The sequence below is a fragment of the Vicia villosa genome, linkage group LG1 (genome assembly GCF_029867415.1).
Source record: "Vicia villosa cultivar HV-30 ecotype Madison, WI linkage group LG1, Vvil1.0, whole genome shotgun sequence".
NCBI lineage: Eukaryota > Viridiplantae > Streptophyta > Magnoliopsida > Fabales > Fabaceae > Vicia > Vicia villosa.
The window spans coordinates 48,933,077-48,939,076 of NC_081180.1; positions in this window are offsets into that span (position 1 = coordinate 48,933,077).

Sequence of the window (6,000 nt, forward strand, 5' to 3'; positions counted from 1 at the left end):
TTATCACATACTACAAGCAAGGTCCTTCCCCTCTGATTTAAAAAGATAACTTCCATTAGGTCACAAAAATGACTCACAAATATACATCATGGTTTTGAATGTTTGCACTCATAAAGACCATGACAATTAGCTACCTAAACACATGTAATTTGCTTCCCTCCCATTAAATGCTTCTTTAACAACACTAATTTGACCTATTATGTGACCTTGAAAATCACAAAGGTGAATAATTATTACGATCAACATATCAAATTTACCACCAAGACAGGGTTTTAACCTACAACCATTCATTGTCTAGCTTTATGTGGTTGTTGGATCTTTCAACGCACCATAAGGTTTGGCTTATTTTAGAATAAATGGTTCATACCACATTGATTTTAATTTTATAGGGGAAAGCATCAACCTAGAATAAAACTGTGATATATGTTTGTGTTATATCAATTTTCTTTTTCATGGTTTTATTATGATGAAAAGACTACATATTATACTTATTAATTTACAATTGTTCTATTGTCTACAATTGTATTGGGATCAAATTTCACGGACTTTAAAGCTTAAAAAGTTTTGTTTTTCAATTCAATTGGAAGGTGATTATAAATATTTTCACATACCATATTAAATGGAGATCAAAAGAGAATCCAAAAACATAGAAATCTTCTATGAAGATTTCAGTGCATTTTTCACCTAATTAGAGAAAATGGCTAGCATTATCCTCTACAAATTGTTTAGGGTATTACATAATCCAAATGACATCATCCTATAAGCAGCAACATCAAAGGAATGAGTGAATGTTGTCTTCTTATGATCCTCTAGATCGAATAGTATTTTATTATATGCCACTTAATCATCTAAAAACAATAGAAAGCATGCATATGTCGTATTTCAAGTATCTAATCCATAAAATGAAATGAAAAAAATGATCCTTCCTAGTAGCTTTGATCAACTTACTATAATATATACATATTATCCAACTTGGGACAATCTTTGTAAAATCTATATCATTATTTTGATTCTTGATGACCGTTATGCCTCTTTTCTTTAGAACCGGGTAGATTAGACTTACCAAACACTATCTGATATTGCATCAATCATCTTGTCTTCAAGTGACTTCACCGCCTCTTTCTAATAACTTCATCATAGGATTCAAATTGCATTGAGGTTGAGATACTTGCATAAAATTATCTTTCATCACAATATTTCATATAAAAATGAGGACTAATACATTTCAAGACTGGAAATAACCATCTTAATGCTTTTTATTTATCTTCAAGAACTCAATTCTTTTTCACGAGCTAATAAATAATTGCTTATGTTTATGTGTATGTTTCCTTTCTATTCAAGAAAAACATATTTCAATCAGAAGGAAACATCTCTAATTCAATTTTTTGAAATGCCAACTTCCATTCATTATTCAATCCATACATCAATATTTTTTAGACATTCTTTGATTTAATTTTCTTCTTCATCATTTAGCACATCGAAGTCATTAATCAAATCTTTATCCTTAGGGCTTTCATCATGTATTTGCTTCATCATATCCAGGATTAGTTCATCAATAGGATTCATTCAAATACCATGTTAATTTAACACATGGATATTTCATGGTTTCAAATATATCAAAACTAACATCTTCATCTTGTACTTTGGTTTGCATTTTCTTAATGTCAATAATCATTTATGATGCTTTCATAAAAGGTATTCCTAAATTAAGAGGATATTCAACATCTTTATCCTTGCCATCACCAAGAAATTTGTAGTCCAAAAAGTATAGGTGTGTGCCTGTTACCTTTGCAAGGGCAGAGAGACTCACAGGCCCTAGTAGGTATATTATATGTTTGGATGGTTAGGCATATTTCACATTAGCGAGTAGCCCCATACGGTGGTTTTTTAGGATGTTTAAGGGATCTGTTAACGTGAGGTGATGGATCTTATGGATGGACGATGCTACTAGGTTTTAGGTAGGCAGTTGCTTTGGTTGATTATACGATGACGGTTATGAGTGTAGTACTCTTTTAGATGATAGAAGATGTGTATGAATTAGAGTCAGTCATTTTCCCATCGAGAGATGAGGTATTTATAAGGGTCTCGAGGACCTAGGGTTTTCTCAGAAAGGTCCACCGTCTACATAGTCAAATAGTGGATAGTTGAATCTCTATTTTCAAAGGAGACGTAAGTTAGTAACAAATTTGAATTTCTCTGTACCCAAGACGCGTCTTATCCCACGTTTTCACTTCATTGGGTGAGGAAGGCTTAAAGTCTAGGCGATACCTCCCCTCGGGTGACCATGTATCATCATCTTTCCCTAGGGCGACCCCTAGGTATCGCCCTTTGGAAGGTGTTTTACAAATATAACGCTAAAAAATCCATATGAAATAAGAAAATGTCTATTTTGACCAATACATCTTCAACCATACTAGATGGACGCTTAACAATTGTAGTGTTACCCTTTTATGTCCAATCATGGAATAAAAAATCCTATGGATTATAAATAAATGTATAAAATTGTTTATTGCTCATAAATTAATGTTTTTTTTCAAATATATGCATTTCTTATAGTGACAAATAATGCAACTCTTTTAAGATCATTTAATTTATTATAAAGGCTTCTTTGAATTACTTTACTACAATAAACTTCCAAATGAATATTTTCATTGTCAATGGACCGTCTTTTCTTAGTCAGGATCTCTTTTATAAATTTTTCATTTTTGTTCATATATTCCAAGACTTTAAATAATATTTTTTTGGTATGTAATTTCTTGAAACATGTCCAAAAATGATGAATTTTGTCATTCTTTATCTTTATTTGTTGGAGCAGGTAAGTTAGGAAGATTCTTCTCTAAAGGACTTTTATGTATATTTATCTCGTCATTTGCTTCGTAGTCTTCTTATCCTCGCCTAATTTTTTCCTTAAATTACTTTTATTTTCTACTTCACTTTTTGTTATTTTTCCTTCATTTTTTTCTTCCTTATTTTTATTTTGATCTACTTCTTCATCACCTCCCCCCCCCCTTAATTTCTATCATTGTAATGATCTTTAGGATCAGTATAAGTATTGGTTAAGAATGTGCATTTTTGTTGTCAATTAGTTTTTTTTGCTATCAATCTAACTCGTGGTTCTAGGTTTTTGATCGAAGCATCTTTATTATTCTACACGAAAATAGATAATTATGTTAATCGATACAATGTATCATCCAACTTTGAAATTCTCTAAAAAAATGAAGGATTTTAGCTGTACTACTAATAAGGAGGTTGTAGTGGAACTCTATTTTGTAGGAAGATCTCTTGGATATGATTTTGATGATGATAGCTAAATAACTTAAGTGAAAACATAGTAAGCGATTAAAGATGCAATCAAACTAAGATGGGGTTATATGAGTTTTTATCCTCTGATTATTGACACTTGAATGAAATATAACCCAAGTTTCGTCTCCAAGTAAAGTTCAAGTAAGTGTTTACAAGATTGAAGTACCTGACTAATCTTGAAGTGTGTCAAAGTTCGCCCTAACACGTCTAAGTTAATAAGTATTGTAAAAGCATAAGGGCTTTCTCGCAAGTTTATACGACTAATCACTCTCTCTCTCTCTCACACACACACATACACTAAGTATTGTAAAAGCATAAGGGCTTTCACGTAAATTTATATGACTAATCACACACACATACACACTACAACGAGTTGCGTAACTTATTTTTCTTAAGAATTATTTTCTGAAAATGTCTTGTAGTCAGCAAAAATTGGGAGTTGTTTGAAAAGTTTTGGGCATTTTTTTGAATTAGCCTATCGATTGGCACTTATATCCAATCAATTGGGTTAGTGCAAAAATGCAGCCTAGATGTTTAAGACAACGTCCTAATGAATGGTAACAACTATATATCTTTTCTCGCCTTTTAAAACTTTCTAATCGATTAATTTTAGGCCAATCAATTGGCTAATGCATTATGCCAATTGATTGACTCATCAATTCTGACCTAAAAGATTTTCCTTTTTTGAGCCAATTATTAGCCTATAAGTAGGGGTTTATTCCCTCATATTGTCACATCTATAAATGTGAGCTCTCGTACCTTACTCCTCACTCTATCTCTAAAATATTTTTCTTGTACTTTCTCTCACTTAAATTTAGTCGTCGTGCTTTCAAGAAGAGTCTTTTGCAAGTGAGGCATTTGTGTAATTCTAGAAGGATAATATTGTAAATTCACCAAAGAACATTTTTTCTACCTTTGTTGAATAACTTATCCAATTAGATATTATTTATTTACGTTCGAAGATAAACCCTTTAAAAGCTTTAGTTTGGGGATTTAATTACTAAGTCACCAATTCGCTTTAAAGGCTCAACTCGTTCAAAAGATTCATCGATTCGAGATCAGCCCAATATTAAAATCTCAAGTTGATTCGTGGTTATCTAGTTTAAAAATCTGGTTCAATTCGCAAGCTCCACCAATTAAAAGCTTGATAAGGTTGGAGATAAGCCCAGTATAAAATCTCCTTTGTTTGTGGTTAGCTCGTAAAAACCTCGGTTTGGTTCATGAGTTTATCCCGGATTAAAAGCTCACCCAGGTTCAAGATTAGCTCGTGTAAAATATTGGTTTGGAGCTTGAATACTAACCGCTCCAAGTTTTTGTTTGGAAAGAAGGTTAACTATTTCAATCCATCATTTGGAAGGAATAGTCGTCGCTTCTCTCATTGTTCGATGTTTGGTTGGAAGTTAGCCATAAACTTCATTTTCCTTGAACAATGGGTTCGAGATTTCAGCCTATTAAAAGCTCTAAATTTTATTGGATACTCTTGAGAACAAATCTTGGGGATGATTGGGTATTTTTATTTATAACTAAACTTCTATAACTTTTGGTGTTATCTCTCTATCCTCAACTCTTTACTTTCTGCATTTTACTTCCCGCTACTTATTTCTAAAACTTTTCTAAAATGTTTTTAAAATTTGGAATTAAACCTAAATTTTTTTCAAACTCAAGTTTTAATGAAACACACAATTCCCCCCTCTATTGCGTATGAAGTCGTATGTACATCAAGTGGCATCAGAGCCTAAATCCTGCTTAAGGACTATTTGTCTCAGGAGGAATATGACTTCAAACGTGTTTTTAAATAAGAGCTCCTTCCTAAAGACACCTCCACCGTTTAATGGTGCTAGGCTTGAAATATGAAAAGCTAGATTTAGAATATTTATTGAAATTATTAATAGTGAATTGTGGGAAACTATAATCAACGATCCGTTTATCCCTACTCGCCAAATAGATTGAGAAGTAGTAGATAAATTTGATTTTCTTTGGACAGTAGAAGAAAAGATAAATTTTGAAATAGATTTCAAAGCGAAGTACTTTCTAGTAATAACTTTGGACAATAGTAAATTTTTTTATGTCTGTAATTGTAAAACCACCAAGGAAATATGGAACACTCTTAAGATGATATATGAAGTCTCTCTAAGTATCAAACAAAAGAAGATGAACATACGAGGTGGAGAAGATGAATATATTATACATCAATATTTTTCAAAAATTAAAATAGCTAGAAATTATATTGCAACATTTGTCACTAATCAATATATAAGAATTTAATATTGGATATTTAATCCAAATCTTAAATTGAAATACGAGAGTCTTCATAAATTTCATGAGATCTCAAAGAAGAAGGAAATCATAGAGAAATTGAACGGACTAGTTCAATTATTTAAAGATGAAATAGCGAGCTGAAAAACTGAAGAATCATTAACTTCATCAAACTCCTATCAAACTACTCCTATGGTGTCCTTCGAATGAACATACTTAATATTTGAACGATCTTTGGAAGATTCAACATCAAATAAAGGAACCTCGGTGTAATAGATTATGTAGAAGTATCATCCACTAGAATCTTCGAAAGAAGAAGAGAAGACAAAATACTTACAAATAAAGAAAAACCAACCTCGAGGAGAACTATAGAAGAATCTTCTTTCAACGAATAAGATGAAGTTTTCTTAAAGGCATCCTACAAGGAAAATGACTTTTAGG